Here is a 21035-nt window from a genome sequence, read left to right as displayed (position 1 = left end):
AATATTGTTTCTTTGTTTGTGCATTTGGTGTTTTAACTATTATGTGATGGGAGGAATTTCTCTTCTGGTCCAATCTATTTGGAGTTCTGTAGTCTTCTTGTATGTTTATGGGCATCTCTTTCTTTAGGTTAGGGATGTTTTCTTCTATAATTTTGTTGAATATATTTTCTGGCCCTTTAAGTTGGGAGTCTTCACTTTCTTCTGTACCTATTATCCTTAGGTTTGATCTTCTCATTGTGTCCTGGATTTCCTGTATGTTTTGGGCTAAGAGCTTTTTGAATTTTGCATTATCTTTGATAGTTGTGTCGATGTTTTCTGTGGTATCTTCTGCCCCTGAGATTCTGTCTTCTATCGCTTGCATTCTATTGGTGCTGCTTGTATCTACAGCTCCTTGTCTCTTCCTTTGGTTTTCTATATCCAGAGTTGTCTCCCTTTGTGCTTTCTTTATTGTTTCTATTTCGATTTTCAATTCCTTCACCTGTTTCATTGTGTTTTCCTGTAATTCTTTGAGGGATTTTTTGTTTCCTCTCTAAGGGCTTCTACTTGTTTACCTGTGTTTCCCTGCATTTCTCTAAGGGAGTTCTTTATGTCTTTCTTAAAGTTCTCCATCATTATTTAAAAAATGTGATTTTAAGTCTAGATCTTGCTTTTCTGGTGTGTTTGGATATCCAGTATTTTCTTTGGTGGGAGAACTGGGCTCTGATGATGCCAAGTAGTCTTTGTTTCTGTTGCTTAGGTTCCTGTGCTTGCCTCTAGCCATTGGGTTGTCTCTGGTGTTTTCTTGTCTTGCTGTTTCTGGGAGTGACTTGGCCCTGCTGTAGGCCTCTGTGTCAGCACTCCTGTAGAACTGTTTTCCTGTTTTTTTCAACTTTTCCTGAGAACAGGTGCTCTGCTCTCTGCTGTGGTGGCGTTCCTGGAGACTGGCTTCCAGCTCTAGGTGTGGGCAGGAATCAAAGAGTCCTGCCCCTGATAGCTAGTGTAGGTCCTGCACCCATGGGCACAGTTGGCACTATGGGATTCCCTCTTTGGTCTGGACTGTGGGCAGAGGGCATTCTCCTCTGACTTCTCAGGCGTATCCACACTTCTGAGGTTCTAGCTCTCTCCCCCATGGGATTTGGGTGCAGGGAGCTGTTTTGCAGGATCAGTTCAGTCCTGGGCAAAGACCAGAACCATGGGTACTGGTGGCTGTCTGTTCCTATATCCGTCTGTCCAGAGGCACTGTGCAGTTTCCCCTGGGACCAGGGATGTGGGCCGAGGTGTGCAGAGGTGGCAGTCTATCCTGCAACCTTGGGATGTTTGCACTCCTGGTTGGTCTGTTCTCTTCCCCACGGGATTTGGGTACAGGAACTGTCTATTATCTAATTCTTATACTTTAAAAAAAACCATTGTTCTCTGTAATGCATGCTACAAAATGACTAGAAAATTCGATGTTTTCGTGATTGTGTTATCCTAGAGTTTGCATACCTAAAGGAACATAAACGTTGGGTAAGTAGGGTAAGATGTATACTTAGCTCACTTGCTTGCTTACCTGGTATGCTCAAAGCCCTGTTCACTCCCAACACAAGAAAAACCGAATGGACCTCAGGCTTCTGGTCCTAGCACTCTTCAGGTACAGGGTAAAGAATCAGAAGTTCAAGGTCATTCTTGGCCATGTGACAAACCAGAATGGAGCCGGACTACAGGAACTCCTATTTGGAAAGAAAGGGAGGAAAGAAAGAAAGGAAGGAAGGAAGGAAGGAAGGAAGGAAGGAAGGAAGGAAAGAAAAGAAAGAAAGAGAAGAAAAAGGTAAAAGAAGGGAAAAGAAAAAATAAAGAAAACCTATTTTGCTACAGATAATTGGTTTCTGCTTCCAAAGATAAGACTAGATCAGAATTCCCCCTCCCTTTCTGTAAAAGCTAAAGACAAAAATTTGAGAGAGAATATAAAGAGCTATAAATCTTTCTCTGAGCTTGAAAATACATTAAAGTAGCTTCTAAAAATAATATTTACTTCACAAGAAGTTCAGTAATGGAAACAAAAGGTTAGAGGGGTTCAGAAAATTCAATCATACATAAGTAAATTGTGTGAACTGTTGTGTATTTTGAATTAACCTGAGCAAATTCAGTCTGCTATTTTCTTTCCCTTTCTTCTCTGTTAAAGTATGGTTTACAAAGATGAACCTTTTTGACTGTCAGAAAAATATAATGTAAAAACTCCAGTGACTTTTAAGTCATTAACTAATGAGGGAAACGGTAATTTTCAAAAGGCTCAGAGCTTGGTAAGATGTCCAGTCCACGAATTTAATTCCATGATGAAATATGAGAACACCGTAGTTTAGTAAAATCCAGGCTGTTGTGACCTTTTAGTTATCTGGTTTACGTACTTGTGTCTTGGCAAATGCTTCAAGTCACTTGCCCAGTGCAGTTCTGCAATAACTTAGGGGGAAGTCGAGCCTAGTAATACACTGAAAAATACATCTAGAAATTTCATGGTTCTGCCTTCAGACTTCTGTCTGAATGATCTTAGTATTAGTGTCCTCCATCCTCACTCTTTAGGGGTCACACCCAGTCCTGGTATTGAAATCCTGATAACTCCTGATAACTATGTGGATAGTTCAGATCTCTCTCCTGACCTCCAGTCTCTTCACCTACCTGCTCACAGTACCATGCCCTTAAATCCCTGATATACAGTTGCAGTTCACCAAGACTAAAATTCTGTTTTCTTTTCCGTAAAAGACTGCTTCCCTTACCTTTGAGGACTTTCTCATGGGTACTCTATCCGATCATCAGAGGTCCAACAGTTATTTTCTTACACTCCACGGGGATTTCTTCAGGAAAGAGGAATGCACCCTCTGAATTTATCAGCGATCACTTTTTAGCATGGTCACTAATCCCATCTCTTAACTTTTCAGGTGTGCCCTACAGAATCCCTGAACTCCAGGAAAATATGGGAAATACATCAGCACTTAGATATGTCAAAGAGTTAATGATCACTCCTTTAAACCCAAGTACACAGACCAAGTCTTGAGAAAGTCCTTTCTACAGCTCAAGAAACTCTTATTACACTCAACATTAGGTTACTGATTTATAATTCTATGTATCTGTGTCCAATATTCTCTATGAACATTCAAAAAACCCTTGATTTAAATATGCTGTAGCTCAGGAGGCTGAGGCAGGAGGATTGCCATGAGTTCAAGGCCAGTCTCTGCTATAGAATGAAGTCCATTTAGATCAGGCTAAGTAATAGAGTGAAACTTTATTTCAAAAGCAAAACAGCCAACATTATAAATGTGACTATTTTGTTACTTTATTATTTATTTTTCAGTTGTCCTACAAACTATTTTCATGTGTACTTCATTTTGACTGATTCTCTTAGAACTATCATTATGTTCTCCTGCCCCACCCCATCTCCCTGCCCGTCTATTTTCCACTGTGACTTTTTATCTTACAGGAATACCATATGTGCTCCATGGCTTTCTCACCTCTCTCTTAAAGCCTCATCTGTCTTGTGGAGCCCTTTATAGATTCCTGGATTTTGCCCAGTTTACTCCCATGTAGATACACATATGTAAACATTTGAAGCTGGATCCACGTATGAGAGAAAATGGGGACTGTTCATCTATTTATGGCAGACTATACTGATTCCATTCCTCACATTCAGATTTCTCTGTAGTAGGGAACAGTCCTTTGGGTACATACCCATAAGGTGGTTTGAATGAAAATGGTACCTGTATGGTTGAATGCTTGGTCCCTAGTTGTAGGATGATGTAGTAGGGAGTTGTGATAAAAGTTTTTAACACCAGGCAGAGTAAATGCAGACATATATTATAGAAGTTATTATTAAATAAAAATCTGAGGCTCTGGGTAGAGAGCTTAACAGATTGATATATTTTGGGCTAAAGTCCTGGTTTGATAAGTTGCTTATTGGTATTATAATTGATAGGTGTTTAATTTGTTTTATGAATTACCCTGCTAAAGGCCATATGGCTCATTGATGTTGGCTAGCGAGGGTTTGTGGTTATTTTTGATATTTACCACAACAGGAAGCTCAGGTTCTCTTAACGTGGGCTCCACGGGAATTTTGGGTTAATTTCCTGACATGACAGATTAGAAAAGCCTAACAGGATCATTGTTTAACACTATTGTTTAGATTACTTCCTTCTTTAAAATTGGTTCATCTTCATAATGGGTGTGACTTTGAATTTTATAGTTATATTATTACTGTGGGAGAGAATGCAAGATACAAGCTTTTCTGGTTACACACTAAGGAATACAGTATTTTGGGAGAAAGATTTTGTCTTTGTGTTTTTAAAAACAGTGATTAGGCTCAGGAAACCTCACAGAGTCATATTGATAAGATTTGAGAGAGGGAGACCACCTGAAAAACTAGATTCAAGAGAATCAAACAAAAAGATATCTCTATTCTAATCTTTTGTCTTGAAAATTATATTTTGCAAAATGTACCTACTTGATTCCTGATCTCAAGGACTTTCAGCTGGGTCCAGTTCAAGCAGACATAACAAGCTACAACATTTGCTCCATTTTCCTTATTCCCTATCCCCCAAGGATATCTCAGTGCCCACATACAGCTTGAAGAAGTTATTGAATAGTCATCGCCCCAATTCCCTGGACTTTTGGGGGACTGAAAGTGGTTATTCTAAGGTTGTTTTTATGAGGAATTTAGAAATGGTCGTAATTTAACAGGGAGGAATTAGCTCGATTGATTTGTACAGCAATAATCTCATTTGGTAACTAAGCTAAAATCATATCTTTGCTTTGGTATAGAATTTATTTGTTAAAAAAAATTAAAAGTACAAGGGTTAGAGCCAGTCCTTCTATTGATGCCATGACAAGCTTCTGAGTTGGTTACACATGTGAGTTAAGGTCCAAATAGAAAAGTCATGGTTCTGAGTTTGTTAGAGTACTTTCAAGATAATAAGATAGTTAATGGACAAAAGTTCAGATTACCTTATATAGATAGATGGTTTTCAAAAATGTCAGAAATCCACAAAATACGAGATATAAAGTTATTTATCTTTGGTTGAGACATACCTGCTCCTAACAGTTCCCTTTTGGTAGATTTAACAAAGAAATTGAGCATCTCTACTTTCAGGTGAGATAATACTTTGTGGCTAGGCAGCCACTGGGCAGAAACAGCCCATTTCATCTACAGACTAATACTGTCCAAAAAGGGGACACTTTATGCAGAATAGTTGTTGACTGATAATCTTGACCGAGCCAGAATTATCAACCCTTCCATGTTTTTGCATTTCAAGAGTCTGTTAGTTGATTTTGGGCCAGAAGCCTGAAGACTTTCTTTCACAGGTGGCTAACAGGGGACTACGCTAGTGGAGATTTGTCTCTACAACCTCTCAGTTCTAGTTGTATTAGGCTTCCTGTATTTATAGATAATTGGTCATTCTCAGATTTCTGATTGGGTTGAAGACTGATTATAGTCTCATAGCCTATCAGGCTGTTTAACTTTGAAAATACATATTTTGTATGATAGTTATCAGATAGTATACAAGCTAGCCAGGATATAATATGGATTTTAAGGCTTTCTTAAGCTGAAATAGATAACTAAATGTTCTGTTTAACTGATAAAGTGTTGAACTGAGTGTTAGGTCTATTTTATGCTTTTAATTACAAAATGATAATAGTTGTGCTCAGCTTATGTTTGAGAGAAAGTTTTTTTAATTAGATAAAAAGGGTAAAATGTAGGATGATGTCATACAGATAAAGGCAGGTACACGATAGAACAAGACCTGTCACTGGATGAGAAGGAAGGATGGGTGGGGGAGAAGTTTTAGAGAGAGGAGACTGGAGATAGGGGAGAAGCAGTGGAGAAAACATGGAGTCTGATGTTAAGATTCCTCTCTGCACATTTACAGGTTGTTATAAATATTCTTAAGGGATGGATATATACAGGGGTTTGTATGTCTAGGAGGGCAATTATATCTTATCATTTTGATTAGAGGTTATTGTGTTATGTGTTCTTTCATGTGGTGATTTAAGTTCAAGAGAGTGTGTGGTGACTAGAGACCCTAGGCCGTTATGGAATTGGGACGTATATTCCTGGCATGGTGAAGCCTGCTTTGGGAAATAGATGGGTAAAGAGATTGTTGCCAGGCTCAGAGAGAAGCCATCAGCAGTGTGATGTGGGATGGAGCAAAGTGGGTGAGAGGCTTTGCTGACTGAGATGAAGATGTCTACCAGGTATCTTGGGGCACTGCGGTGTGGGATCTAATGTGGGGTAAAAGAAACAATTTTTATAAATTTACAGCAACACCTAGTTAATAAAATTGTTTGGGAAGGATTAGGAGGTGTGATGGTTTGCATACGCTTGGTCCGGGGAGTGGTACTATTAGGTGTGGCCTTGTTGAAGGAGGTGTGTCACTGTGGGGTTGGGCTTGGAGATTGTGCTCCTAGCTGCCTGAGGATGCTCAGGCTGTTCCTGGCTTCCTTTGAGTGAAGATGTAGAACTCCTCCTGAACCATGCCTGCCTGGATGCTGTGATGCTGCCATGCTCTTGCCTTGCTGATAATGGGCTGAACCTCTGAACCTGTAAGTCAGCCCCAATTAAACGTTGTTCTTTATAAAACTTACATTGGTCATGGTGTCTGTTCACAGCAATAAGACCCTAACTAAGACAGAAGTTGGTGCTGGGGAATGGGGTATTGCTGTGATAGGCCTGACCATGCTTCTGTTTGGAAGAATGTGAATTTTGAGACTTTGGATTTGGAAAGCAGTGGAATGCTTTAAACGGGGCTTAATGGTCTATTTTAGTAGGAATGTGAAAGTCTTTGTTTCTGAGAATAATTTGAATTGTGCAGGCCTGGCCCAAGAGGTTTCAGAGAAGAATTTAGGTATGTGCTGTAAAGACTGCTTTTGTGGTATTTTGGTGAAGAATGTGGCTGCTTTTTGCCCTTGTCTGAAGAGTCTGCCTGAGGCTAAGGTGAAAAGACTCAGATTAATTGCATTGACAAAGGAAGTCTCAGAAATGCCCATCATAGACTTGGTTCTCTGGTTAAGTCTCATGAAGACATTTTAATGAAAAAAGGGAAGTTGAGAAAGGAAAAATACAAAATATATGGAGTATTAAAGGGACACCAGGAAGTGAAATGGAGCTGAATCCTGTGTTCCAGGATATTAAATTGAATTAAGGGAGTAATGACCTTGGGGCAAGATCCCACTCAGCTAAATTAGCTCCAGGCAACTTAGTACACACCTTTAATCCCAGGAGACAGGAATACAGATCTCTAAATTCAAGGTCAATCTACAGAGCAAGACCTGGACAGCCATGTTTAGGTAGTGAAGGAGTTGGAAAAGAGGAAGCTAGTGATAATGTAAGTAAGTGATATGTAGAGTAAGGAGGCCATGTTCCAACTCCTACAAGCAGCAGAACTCAGCAGCTTCAGCCATGTGTCTCTGGCTTTATATTCAAGAGGAGAAGGAGACTCCTGGGACAATCAATGCTGGTTAGCTGGAGCTAAGAAAGAGACCAACATCACTGAGCTGAAATTGTCTGGGAAGCATTTTCTAAGAGCACAAAAAAGCTGTGTTCCAGAGATAGTCAAGGTTGCATCTCATGCTGCAGCTGTACTTGGTAATGTGTAAGAGTCACCCAGGTGGTACTAGTTTTGAAGGCATGAAGGGGTCATGAAGAGCAGCTGAGGCTGGGCACTGTGAGAGGCCATAGAAGGCCATTGGTGAAGGTGCACCTTCAGTTGCAATTGACAGCCCAGGACAGAAGGGGTCATACAAAGGAGTTGAGACTTGGCACCATGAAGAGGGCCTGTGAGAGGCTACTGAGAAGCCTAGTTGCAATGGAAAACCCCAGTGTATTGGATGATCACCAAGAACAGCTGAGGCAGTGTAGAGGATCAACCTGAGTGCTACAGAGGGTAGAGCTAGAGAAGTGAAGCCAGCCCTGTAGAGGATCATGTGTGGATCCAAGACATTGAAACAAGCTGCCTTGGAGACCCAAAGATGTTAAAGATACCAGAGCCATGGGCTATCTGCTGAGGAAAGCTGCTAACGGGGAGTGGAACCAGCTCAGGAGAAAGAAGTTTGTTACAATCAACAAAGATGAAAAAGGAGTTGAAGATCTGAAGACCGCGTGACATCAGACAGGGGGATGGCAGAGTGTGAAGTTTGCCCAGCTGGTTGCCTGTCTTAATTTGGGGATTACAGTTAAGTGACTGGATGGATCTCAGAAGAGACTTTGAACTTTGGACTTTTAACATTGTTGATACTGCTATAGACTATGGGAACTTGGGAAGTTGGACTAACTGTACTTTTTTATTATGCTATGTCTAGGTATGGCCTCCATAGACTCATGCGTTTGAACAAGCCTATGGAGGCCAGGGAGTAGAATGTGATGGTTTGCATATGCTTGGCCCAGGGAGTGGTACTATTAGAAGGTGTGGCCTCATTCAAGGAAGTGTGTCACTGTGGGGGTGGGCTTGGAGATTGTCTTCCTAGCTGCCTGAGGATGCTTAGGCTGTTCCTGGCTTCCTTTGGGTGAAGATGTAGAACTCAGCTCCTCCTGAATGCCTGCCTGGATGCTGTGATGCTGCCATGCTCCTGCCTTACTGATAATGGACTGAACCTCTGAACCTGTAAGCCGGCCCCAATTAAATGTTGTCCTCTATAAAACTTACATTGGTCATGGTGTCTGTTCACAGCAATAAGACCCTAACTGAGATAGTTGATGTGATCTTGTTGGAGTAGGTATGGCCTTGTAGGAGGATATGTGTCATTGAGAATCTATTTTGTGGTTTCAAAAACCCATGCTATATCTACTCTTTCTCTCACACTTATGTGCCTGCCTGCTGCTATGTTCCCTGCCATGATCATCACAGCTAACCCTATAAAACTGTAACCAAACCCCCAATTAAATGATATTTTAAAAATTGTTCTGGAGAGCTCAAGATATTGGGAATTCCAAAGCTTTAGAATATTTATCCAGGAGAGCTATAGAAGGGGTGGGATAAAGCCAGGGGAGAGAAGTGTATTGCATTCAACAAAGCTAAAAGGAGTGGGAGATAATGAAAAATATCTAAGACCTTGGACATTGTATATAGAGTTGTAGAATTTGCAGTTTGCCCTAATAAGTTTCCATCCTGTTTTGGTTCAATATTACCTCACTGTTGTCCCAATCCTTGCCTATTCAATAGTAGTGTACATTCTGTGCCTTGCACGTTGGATGCATATGATCTGATTCTTGGGTTTGATTTCACAGGAGATTTCAATTAAGAGATTGCCTCAAGGCTCAGAAGGACTTTGGACCTTTAAACAGTGTTGAGACTGAAAAAGTATGGGAACTTTTGAACTTGGAGTGAATGGATTTTATATTACGATATGGCTACCAGCCTGCAGGGGCCAGGGAGTAGAGTTCAGTAATTTGAACGAGACTGGATTCTTCAGGTTTATACATTTGACTGTTTGGGCCCTTGTTAGTGGAACTATTTGGGAAGGATTAGGATGATGAAACAACCTTTGAGTATATGTACAAGGGAAGTGTATCTGCATCTTGAGTTAAATCAATTCCCATCTTCCGGTGGAACTGTCACAATGGTCACATAGTGTCTTCAATCCCATCAGCAATGAATGGGTATTCTCCCCATTCCACATCTTCCCCAGTATGAGCTGTCGTTTGTTTTACTGATCTTGGCTATTCTGACTGGTGTAAGATATATCTCAAATTCATTTTGAGATACATTTCCCTAATGACTAAGGATGTTGAACATTTAATTTTCTCAGCTTTTTTTTTTTATTTCAACTCTTTAGGATTTGGTTTAGATCTATTTAACCCCATTTTTAAAATGGGTTATGTATCATCTTAACATCCAGTTTTTTTTAACATTGTTTATAAATGGATATTCTATCAGATGTGTAGTTGTTAAAGCCTTTTCCCGATCTGTAATTTTGAATGATGTCCTTTGCTATACTGTAGCTTTTAAGTTTCCTGAGGTCCTGTTTACTAATGGTTGTTTCTAGTGCCTGAGCCAATGGTGTTCTGGTAAGAAAGTCTTTTCTTGTGTCAATGAGTTACAGGCTATGCCCCACATATAATGAATCTATTGGATTCATTATACCTGGCCTTATGCTGAAGTATTTCATCCACTTGGAGTTGTGTTTTGTGCAGTATGACTAAGTATGGGTCTATTTTCATTCTTCTACATGTGGTCATCTAGTTTGAAACACATTCCTTGTCAAAGATGTCTTTAGGGGTGTGTGTGTGTGTGTGTGTGTGTGTGTGTGTGTGTTTGTGTTTCTACATCAAAAATAACTTGTCCACAGGGGTGAGGACTTACTCATAGGTTTCAGTTCTATTTCATTGATCAATATGTCTGTCTTTATGCTAATACTTTATAATTCTTATTCCTCTAGCTCTGGGGTTCAATTTTGTTCAAGGGTCATGAAACCTGATATGTTTTAGATGATCTATTTGTGTGTCCGTGTGTCCATGGTGTGTTTGTGTGTGTGTGTGTGTGTGTGTGTGTGTGTGCATGTGTTTCTATATAAAGCTGAAAACTTTCCTTTCCAGTTCTGTGAAAAAGAATTGCATTTGAATTTTGATGGGGATCATATTGAATTTCTAGATTGCTTTGGTAAGATGGTCATTTTCATTAATTTCATGTTAATCCTACTGATGCATGAGCATGAGAGATATTTTCATCTTCTGATATCTTCTTCAATGTCTTTCTCAGTGCCTCATACAAGTCTTTTACTTACTTGGTTAAAGATACCCTTAAAAAGGTTTTTTTGAGGCTATTGTGAAAGGTATTGTTTCTCTGATTTTTTCCCAGTTTGTCATATTTGTGTATAGGAATGGCACTGATTTTTGGTGTTAATTTTGTATCCAGAGACAACCTTGTTGAAAATGTTTATCAACAGTAGAAGATTTCCCGTGGAACTTTTATGGTCATTTACATATGTGATCATATCATCTACAATTAGAGATGTTTTGATTTCTTCCCTTTCTATCTGTATTCCTTTGATCTCCTTCTGTTGTTGTATTGTGTTAGCTAAGACTTCAAGTCCTATATTGACTAGATATGGAGAGGGTGGACAGACTTGTCTTGCTCCTGTTTTAATGGGAATCCTTTGACTTTTTATTTAGGTTAATGTAGGCCATGGGATTGCTATAAATCACCTCTATCATTTTGAAGTATGTTCCTTGTATCCCTAGTCTCTCTAGGATTTTCTCTTTTTTTATTTCCCTATTATATCTATTAATCCATAAGCATCTGTAGCAATATGTTCTTACTATTTAGTCATAGTAGGCAAGCAAGAAAAACAAGAGTTGACTATATTGATTACAGTGCTTCTTTGGACTTTCTCAATTGCAATTAATAGTGAATAATTACTCTATGCCTGGAATTGATAGTTTTATTTAATTACATATATCCTTTAAGAATCAACACTGTTCACTTGAACAAAGTGCATCTGTTTAAACTATTTTTACTATCATTTCATAATATCCCATAATTCTACAATGCTCCATTAACATTTTTCTTTTTATTTATTTTTTCACATTTTTCTTTTTTATTGGATATTTTATTTATTTACATTTGAAAGGGTATTGTATTTTCTCGAACACCCTTCTCCATCTAATGAGATGATCATGTGCTTTTTGGCTTTCAGTCTGCTTTCATGGTCGATTTCATTCATCAATTTACACAGGTTGAACATCCTTGCATTTCTAGGATGAAGCCCCTTGATCATGGTGAATAATCACTTTGTTGTGTTCTTGGATTTGGGTTGTGTTTTATTGAGAATTTTACATCCATGTTTGTAAAATTATCTCCTTTGTGTGTGTGTGTGTGTGTGTGTGTGTGTGTGTGTGTGTGTGTGTGTGTACGTGCGTGTTCGTTCTTTAGGTTTTAGGGTAACTGTGGTCTCAAAAATATTGAGCAATCCTTGTTTCAATTTTAGGAGTACGGACATGAAAGTGTGGTAGAATTTTGCACTAAAAACATTCTGACCCTGGGTGTTTTGTTTGTGTCTTTTTTGTTGTTCTTATCTGATTGTTTTGTGGAAGTATTGGTTCATACACTTTTAATTACTATTTCTGTTTACGAGGGATTATAGGTTTGTTTAAATTGCTCATCTGATCTTGTTTTTGACTTTGGTAGGGACTATATATGGAGAAAATTCTGAATGTCTTTTAGATTTTTCAATTTGGTGGATTATAGGTTTTTAAAATATGTCCATATGGTTATCTGAATTTCCTTGGTATCTGTTGTTATCCCCCCATTTTGTCTCTAAATTTGTGAATTCAGATTCTTCCTCTCTCTCTCTCTCTCCCTAACTCTCTATTGCCCTCCCTCCCCCTCTCCCTCCCTCCCTCTGCCTTCTTATTATTTGGCTGAGGGTTTGTCAATCTTACTGATTTGCTCAAAGAAGCAACATGATTCATTGATATTTTGATTGTATATTTTGTTTCTTTGTAGTTTATTATTTCTTTCAATCTACTCCTTTTGTGTGTGATAATGTCTTTTGGTTTTCAGAGCTTTCAGGTGTGCTGTTAAGTTACTAATGTTAGATCTCTTCAACCTTTTTTCTTTTTTTTCATCTTTATTAAATTGAGTATTTCTTATTTACATTTCGATTGTTATTCCCCTTCTCAGTTTCTGGGCCAACCTCCCCCTAACCTCTCCCCCCCTCCTATATGGGTGTTCCCCTCCCCGTCCTTCCCCCATTATCACCCTCCCACCAACAATCACATTCACTGGGGTTCAGTCTTGGCAGGACCAAGGTCCCCCTTCCATTGGTGCTCTTACTAGGCTATTCATTGCTACCTATGAGGTTGGAGCCCAGGGTCAGTCCATGTATAGTCTTTGGGTAGTGGCTTAGTTCCTGGAAGCTCTGGTTGGTTGGCATTGTTGTTCATATGGGGCCTCAAGCCCCTTCAAGCTCTTTCAGTCCTTTCTAAGATTCCTTCAACAAGGGTCCCATTCTCAATTCAGCGGTTTAATGATGGCATTCACCTATGTATTTGCTGTATTCCGGCTGTGTCTCTCAGGAGAGATCTACATCCGGTTCCTGTCGGCCTGCACTTCTTTGCTTCATCCATCTTATCTAGTTTGGTGGCTGTATATGTATGGGCCACATATGGGGCGTTCCTTCAGTTTCTGTTTGAAACTTTGCCTCCCTATCCCTTCCTAAGGGTATTCTTGCTCAACTTCTAAAGAAAGAGTGAAGCATTCACATTTTGATCATCCGTCTTGAGTTTCATGTGTTCTAGGCATCTAGGGTAATTCAAGCATTTGGGCTAATAGCCACTTATCAGTGAGTGCATACCATGTATGTCTTTCTGTGATTGGGTTAGCTCACTCAGGATGATATTTTCCAGTTCCATCCATTTGCCTACGAATTTCATAAAGCCGTTGTTTTTGATAGCTGAGTAATATTCCATTGTGTAGATGTACCACATTTTCTGTATCCATTCCTCTGTAGAAGGGCATCTGGGTTCTTTCCAGCTTCTGGCTATTATAAATAAGGCTGCGATGAACATAGTGGAGCACGTGTCTTTTTTATATGTTGGGGCATCTTTTGGGTATATGCCCAAGAGAGGTATAGCTGGATCCTCAGGCAGTTCAATGTCCAATTTTCTGAGGAACCTTCAGACTGATTTCCAGAATGGTTGTACCAGTCTGCAATCCCAGCAACAGTGGAGGAGTGTTCCGCTTTCTCCACATCATCTCCAGCATCTTCTGTCGCCGGAGTTTTTGATCTTAGACATTCTGACTGGTGTGAGTTGGAATTTCAGGATTGTGTTGATTTGCATTTCCCTTATGAATAAAGATGTTGAACATTTCTTTAGGTGTTTCTCAGCCATTCGGCATTCCTCAGCTGTAAATTCTTTGTTTAGCTCTGAACCCCATTTTTCATAGGGTTATTTGTCTCCCTGCAGTCTAACTTCTTGAGTTCTTTGTATATTTTGCATATAAGCCCTCGATCAGTTGTAGGATTGGTAAAGATCTTTTCCCAATCTGTTGGTTGCTGTTTTGTCTTAATGACAGTGTCCTTTGCCTTACAGAAGCTTTGCAGTTTTATGAGATCCCATTTGTCGATTCTTGATCTTAGAGCACAAGCCATTGGTGTTTTGTTCAGGAAATTTTCTCCCGTGCCCATGTGTTCAAGATTCTTCTCCACTTTTTCTTAGTATCAGTGTATCTGGTTTGATGTGGAGGTCCTTGATCCACTTGGACTTAAGCTTTGTACAGGGTGATAAGCATTGTTCAGTCTGCATTCTTCTACTTGCTGACCTCCAGTTGAACCAGCACCGTTTGCTGAAAATGCTATCCTTTTTCCATTGGATGGTTTTGGCTACTCTGTCAAAAATCAAGTGACCATAGGTGTGGGGGTTCATTTCAGGGTGTTCAATTCTATTCCACTGGTCTATCTGTCTGTCTCTATACCAATACCATGCAGTTTTTATCACTATAGTGATTCCCCCTGAAGTCCTTTTATTGTTGAGGATAGTTATAGCTATCCTGGGTGTTTTTGTTATTCCATATGAATTTCCAAATTGTTCTGTGTAACTCTCTGAAGAATTGGATTGGTATTTTGATGGGGAGTGCATTGAATCTGTAGATCGTTTTTGGGAAAATGGCCATTTTTACTATATTAATCTTGCCAATCCATGATCATGGGAAATCTTTCCATCTTCTGAGATCTTCTTCTATCTCTTTCTTCAGAGGCTTGAAGTTCTTATCATACAGATCTTTCACTTTCTTGGTTAAAGTCACCCTGAGGTGTTTTATATTATTTGGGACTATTATGAAGGGTGTCGTTTCCCTAATTTTTTTCTCAGCTTGTTTCTCTTTGGTGTAGAGGTAGGCTACTGATTTATTTGAGTTAATTTTATACCCAGCCACTTTGCTGAAGTTGTTTATCAGCTTTAGTAGTTCTCTGGTGGAACTTTTGGGATCACTTAAATATACTATCATATCATCTGCAAATAGTGATATTTTGACTTCTTTTCCAATCTGTATCCCTTTGATCTCCTTTTGTTGTCTGATTGCTCTGGCTGGGACTTTGACAACTATATTGAATAAGTAGGGAGAGAGTGGGCAGACTTGTCTATTCCCTGATTTTAGTGGGATTGCTTCAAGTGTCTCTCCATTTAGTTTAATATTAGCTACTGGTGTGCTGTATATGGCTCTCACTATGTTTAGGTATGGGCCTTGAATTCCTATTCTTTCCAGGACATTTTTCATGAAGGGGTGTTGAATTTTGCCAAATGCTTTCTAAGCATCTAATGAAATGATCATGTGGTTTTGTTCTTTCAGTTTGTTTTTATATTGGATTATGTTGATGGTTTTCCGTATATTAAACCATCCCTGCATGCCTGAGATGAAGCCTACTTGATCATGGTGGATGATTGTTTTGATGTGCTCTTGGATTCGGTTTGCCAGAATTTTATTGAGTATTTTTGCGTCGATATTCATAAGGGAAATTAGTCTGAAGTTCTCTTTCTTTGTTGGGTTTTTGTGTGGTTTAGATATAAGAGTAATTGTGGCTTCAAAGAAGGAATTCGGTAGTGCTCCATCTGTTTCAATTTTGTGGAATAGTTTGGATAATATTGGTATGAGGTCTTCTATGAAGGTCTGATAGAATTCTGCACTGAACCCATCTGGACCTGGGCTCTTTTTGGTTGGGAGACCTTTAATGACTGCTTCTATTTCCTTAGGAGTTATGGGGTTGTTTAAATGGTTTATCTGTTCCTGATTTAACTTTGGTGTCCAGTATCTGACTAGGAAATTGTCCATTTCCTGCAGATTTTCAAGTTTTGTTGAATATAGGCTTTTGTAGTAGGATCTGATGATTTTTTGAATTTCCTCTGATTCTGTAGTTATGTCTCCCTTTTCATTTCTGATTTTGTTAATTTGTACACACTCTCTGTGTCCTCTTGTTAGTCTGGCTAAGTGTTTATCTATCTTGTTGATTTTCTCAAAAAAAAAACCAAAACAGCTTTTGGTTCTATTGATTCTTTGTATAGTCCTTTTTTTTTTCTACTTGGTTGATTTCAACTCTGAGTTTGATTATTTCCTGCCTTCTACTCCTTCTGGGTGTATTTGCCTCTTTTTATTCTAGAGCTTTTAGGTGTGCTGTCAAGCTGCTGATATATGCTCTCTCCTGTTTCTTTCTGCAGGCACTCAGAGCTATGAGTTTTCCTCTGAGCACAGCTTTCATTGTGTCCCGTACATTTGGGTATGTTGTACCTTCATTTTCATTAAATTCTAAGAAGTCTTTAATTTCTTTCTTCATTTCTTCCTTGACCAGGTTATCATTGAGTAGAGCATTGTTCAACTTCCACGTATATGTGGGCATTCTTCCCTTATTTTTATTGAAGACCAGCTTTAGGCCGTGGTGGTCTGATAGGATGCATGGGATTATTTCTATCTTTCTGGGTTTGTTGAGGCCTGTTTTATGACCATTACATGGTCAGTTTTGGAGAAAGTACCATGAGGTGGAGAGAAGAAGGTATATCCTTTTGTTTTAGGATAGAATGTTATATAAATATCTGTCAAGTGCATTTGGTTCATGACTTCTGTTAGTCTGTCTATGTCTCCATTTAATTTCTGTTTCCATGATCTGTCCATTGAGGAGAGTGGGGTGTCGAAATCTCCTACCAGTATTGTGTGAGGTGCAATGTGTGCTTTGAACTTTAGTAAGGTTTCTTTTATGTATGTAGGTGCCCTTGTATTTGGAGCATAGATATTTAGGATTGAGAGTTCATCTTGGTGGATTTTTCTTTGATGAAAAAGAAGTGTCCTTCCTTATCTTTTTTGATGACTTTTGGTTGAAAATTGATTTTATTTGATATTAGAATGGCTGCTCCAGCTTGCTTCTTCAGACCATTTGCTTCGAAAGTTGTTTTCCAGCCTTTCACTCTAAGGTAGTGTCTGTCTTTGTCTCTGAGGTGTGTTTCCTGTAGGCAGCAGAATGCAGGGTCCTCATTGCATATCCAGTTTGTTATTCTATGTCTTTTTATTGAGGAATTGATTCCATTCATGTTGAGAGATATTAAGGAATAGTGATTGTTGCTTCCTGTTATATTTGTACTTGGATGTGAGATTATGTTTGTGCTTTTCTTCTCTTTGTTTTGTTGCCAGGACGATTTGTTTCTTGCTTTTTCTAGGGTATAGCTTGCCTCCTTATGTTGGGCTTTACCTTTTATTATCCTTTGTAGGGCTGGATTTGTAGAAAGATATTGTGTAAATTTGGTTTCGTCATGGAGTATCTTGGTTCCTCCATCTATGTTCATTGAGAGTTTTGCTGGATACAGTAAATTGGGCTGGCATTTGTGTTCTCTTAGGATCTGTATGACATCTGTCCAGGACCTTCTGGCTTTCATAGTCTCTGGTGAGAAGTCTGGTGTAATTCTGATAGGTCTGCCTTTATATGTTACTTCACCATTTTCCCTTACTGCTTTTAATATTCTTTCTTTGCTTTGTGCATTTGGTGTTTTGACTATTATGTGACAGGAGGAGTTTCTTCTCTGGTCCAATGTATTTGGAGTTCTGTAGGCTTCTTGTATATTTATGGGCATCTCTTTCTTTAGGTTAGGGCAGTTTTCTTCTATGATTTTGTTGGATATATTTACTGGTCCTTTAAGTTGGGAGTCTTCACTTTCTTCTATACATATTATCCTTAGGTTTGGTTTTCTCATTGTGTCCTGGATTTCATGTATGTTTTGGACCAGTAGTTTTTTCCCTTTTATATTATCTTTGACAGTTGTGTCAATGATTTCTATGAAATCTTCTGCTCCTGAGTTTCTCTCTTCTATCTCTTTTATTCTGTTGGTGATGCTTGTGTCTATGGCTCCTTTTCTCTTTCTTTTGTCTTCTATATCCAGGGTTGTCTCCCTTTGTGCTTTCTTTATTGCTTCTATTTTCATTTTAATTCCTTCACCTGTTCGATTGTGTTTTCTTGGAATTCTTTCAGGGATTTTTGTGATTCCTCTCTATAGGCTTCTACTTGTTTATTTATTTTTTTCCTGCATTTCTCTAAAGGAGTTCTTTATGTCTTTCTTGAAGTCTTCCATCATCATGATCAAATGTGATTTTAAATCAAGATCTTGCTTTTCTGAAGTGTTTAGATATTCATTGTTTGCTTTGGTGGGAGAATTGGGCTCTGATGATGCCATGTAGTCTTGGTTTCTCTTGCTTGGGTTCCTGTGCTTGCCTCTCACTATCAGGTTGTCTCTGGTGTTACCTTGTTCTGCTATTTCTGACAGTGGCTAGACCGTCCTATAGGCCTATGTGTCAGGGGTGCTGTAGACTTGTTTTCCTCTTTTCTTTCAGCCAGTTCTGGGAACAGAGTATTCTGCTTTCAGGCTTGTAGGCTTTCCTTTCTACTGGTCTTCAGCTGTTCCTGTGGGCGTGTGTCTTGGGTCCACCAGGCAGGTCACTTGGAGCAGAAGTTGGTCTTACCTGTGGTCTCAGGCCTGAAGTTGCTCCTGGGGGATCTCTTTTGAGGTCTCCATGAGAGTGGCAGGCAACCAGAAGGGCCTGCCCTGCCTTTTCCCGGCCCCCTGTGCACATGGTCCCAAATGGTGTTAGGTGTTTTCCTCTGGAGTCAGAAATGTGGGCAGAGTGTAATCTCTTCTGGCTTCCCAGGCATGTCTGTCCCTCTGAAGGTTTAGCTCTCCCTCTCATGGGATTTGTGTGCAGGGACCTGTTGACTGGGTCCCTTCAGATCTGGGTGGTATCTGGACTGCAGGGGACATGCTGCTTGAATTCTTCATTTTTTTTTTTAATGTAGGCACTTAGAGCTATTAACTTGCCCCTAAGAACCATCTTCACTTTGTACCCTAAGTTTGGGTATACTGTGTACTCATTTTCATTCAATTCTAGAAAGTCTTTTAATTTCCTTAATTTTTGTCCTGAACCATTGTCATTCAATAGTGAGTTGTTGAATATCCCTGAGTTTATAAACTTTCTGCTGTTTCTGTTGTTATTGATATCTAGTTTTAATCCATGACATTTAAATAGAATATCATCACTTTGACATAAATTTTATTGTATCTGATGAGATTTGTTTTGTGTCCAAGTATGTAGTTCATTTTGGGGGAACATTCTATGAGCTACTAAGAAGGTATATTTGTATTTGGGCGAAATGTTTTGTAAATATCTGTTTGGTCCATTTGATTTGTGACATCATTTAGCTTTAACATCTCTCTGGTTTTTAGCATGATAACCTATTTGTTGGTGAGAATGTGTCTTCACCTCTTTAGTTGATGTTTTCCCTCTAGTTTCTTCTTGGGGCTAGATTTATAGAAGAAAGATACTGCTTCAGTTTGCTTGTTTTTTGTTTTTTTAATCATGGAATGTCTTATGTTCTCCATCTGCTGTTGATTGAAGGATTACTGGGTATAGAAGTCTGGGCTGACGTCTGTGGTCTCTTAATTTATAGGTCATCCATCTAAAAGCCCTTCTGGCTTTTAGAGTCTCCAATGAGAAATCACATGTTATTGTGTTATCCAAGGTCTAACTTTTTATGTTATTTTGTCTTTTTCCCTTGCAACTTCTAATATCATTTCTTTGGTATGTATGTTTAGTGTTTTGCTTATTATGTGCTGTGGGGAACTTCTTTTCTGGACCAGTCTAGAAAAGAAGAGCCGGACAAAGACTAGGGGATTGGAACTAGATGACATGAGGGACAGTAACGATCTTCTACAGGATTCCCTGGCCAACATGGCTTATGGGGTTCCAGGGAGTGCCTGCAGCAGTTGGCAGCTGAGATGAGATGAGGGAATTGAGTTGTAGAGGAAGAGTCCAGGAGAAGATCTGAGTGATCTTCTGGGAATGGCTTCAGAGAGAGAGAGGGGAGGCCACAGCAAGCACTCTGTTACAGGACTGAGGATAAGACTAGGGCATTGGACTTGTAGGAGAAAGGCTCATTCATCTTCTTGATGATAGTCATTCTGACTGTGGTGAGATGAAATTTCAAAGTATTTTAATTTACATTTCTCTGATAGCTAAAGATACTGAACAGTTTTCAGAATATTTACTGGCCCTTTCTTCTTTTGAAAACTTTCTGGTGCTCACTTCTGCAGCACATATACTAAAATTGGAATGATACAGAGAAGATTAGCATGTCCCGTGTGCAAGGATGACACACAAATTCATGAAGCGTTCCATATTTTTGCAAAATTCAACACCCCTTTATGATAAAAGTCCTGGAAAGAACAGGAATTCAAGGCCCAGACCTAAATATAGTAAAAGCCATATACAGCAAATCAGTAGCTAACATTAAACTAAGTGGAGAGAAACTTGAAGCAATCCCACTAAAATCAGGGAATAGACAAGTCTGCCCACTCTCTCCCTACTTATTCACTATAGTTCTTGAAGTCCTAGCCAGAGCAATCAGACAACAAAAGGAGATCAAAGAGATACAGATTGGAAAAGAAGAAGTCAAAATATCACTATTTGCAGATGATGTGATAGTATATTTAAGTGATCCCAAAAGTTCCACCAGAGAACTACTAAACCTGATAAACACCTTCAGCAAAGTGGCTGGGTATAAAATTAACTCAAATAAATCAGTAGCCTTCCTCTACACAAAAGAGAAATTAGCCGAGAAAGAAATTAGGGAACCGACATCCTTCATAATAGTCCCAAATAATATAAAATACCTTGGTGTGACTTTAACCAAGGAAGTTAAAGATCTGTATGATAAGAACTTCAAACCTTTGAAGAAAGAAATTGAAGAAAATCTCAGAAGATGGAAAGATCTCCCATGCTCATGGATTGGCAGGATTAATATAGTAAATATGACTATTTTACCAAAGGCAATCTACAGATTCAATTCAATCCAATCAAAATTCCAATTCAATTCTTCATAGAGTTAGACAGTACAATTTGCAAATTTCATCTTGAATAACAAAAAGCCCAGGATAGCTAAAATTATCCTCAGCAATAAAAGGACTTCCAGAAGAATCACATCTCTGAACTCAAGCAGTATTACAGAGCAATAGTGATAAAAACTGCATGGTATTGGTACAGAGACAGGCAGCTAGACCAGTGGAATAGAAT

General features: G+C 39.1%; 1 non-coding gene across 1 annotated transcript; it reads left to right on the top strand.

The window, feature by feature from the left end:
- Positions 1-20040: 20040 nt before the first annotated feature.
- LOC120100143 (U6 spliceosomal RNA) lies at positions 20041-20147 on the top strand. Its single transcript, XR_015656445.1, has one exon. It is a non-coding gene; the product is annotated as a U6 spliceosomal RNA (small nuclear RNA).
- Positions 20148-21035: the final 888 nt, after the last annotated feature.

Source organism: Rattus norvegicus, chromosome 1, assembly GCF_021556685.1.
Source record: "Rattus norvegicus strain SHRSP/BbbUtx chromosome 1, alternate assembly SHRSP_T2T, whole genome shotgun sequence".
NCBI lineage: Eukaryota > Metazoa > Chordata > Mammalia > Rodentia > Muridae > Rattus > Rattus norvegicus.
The sequence above is the reverse complement of the archived record's forward strand: the minus strand, read 5'-3'. Positions and strand labels throughout refer to the sequence as shown.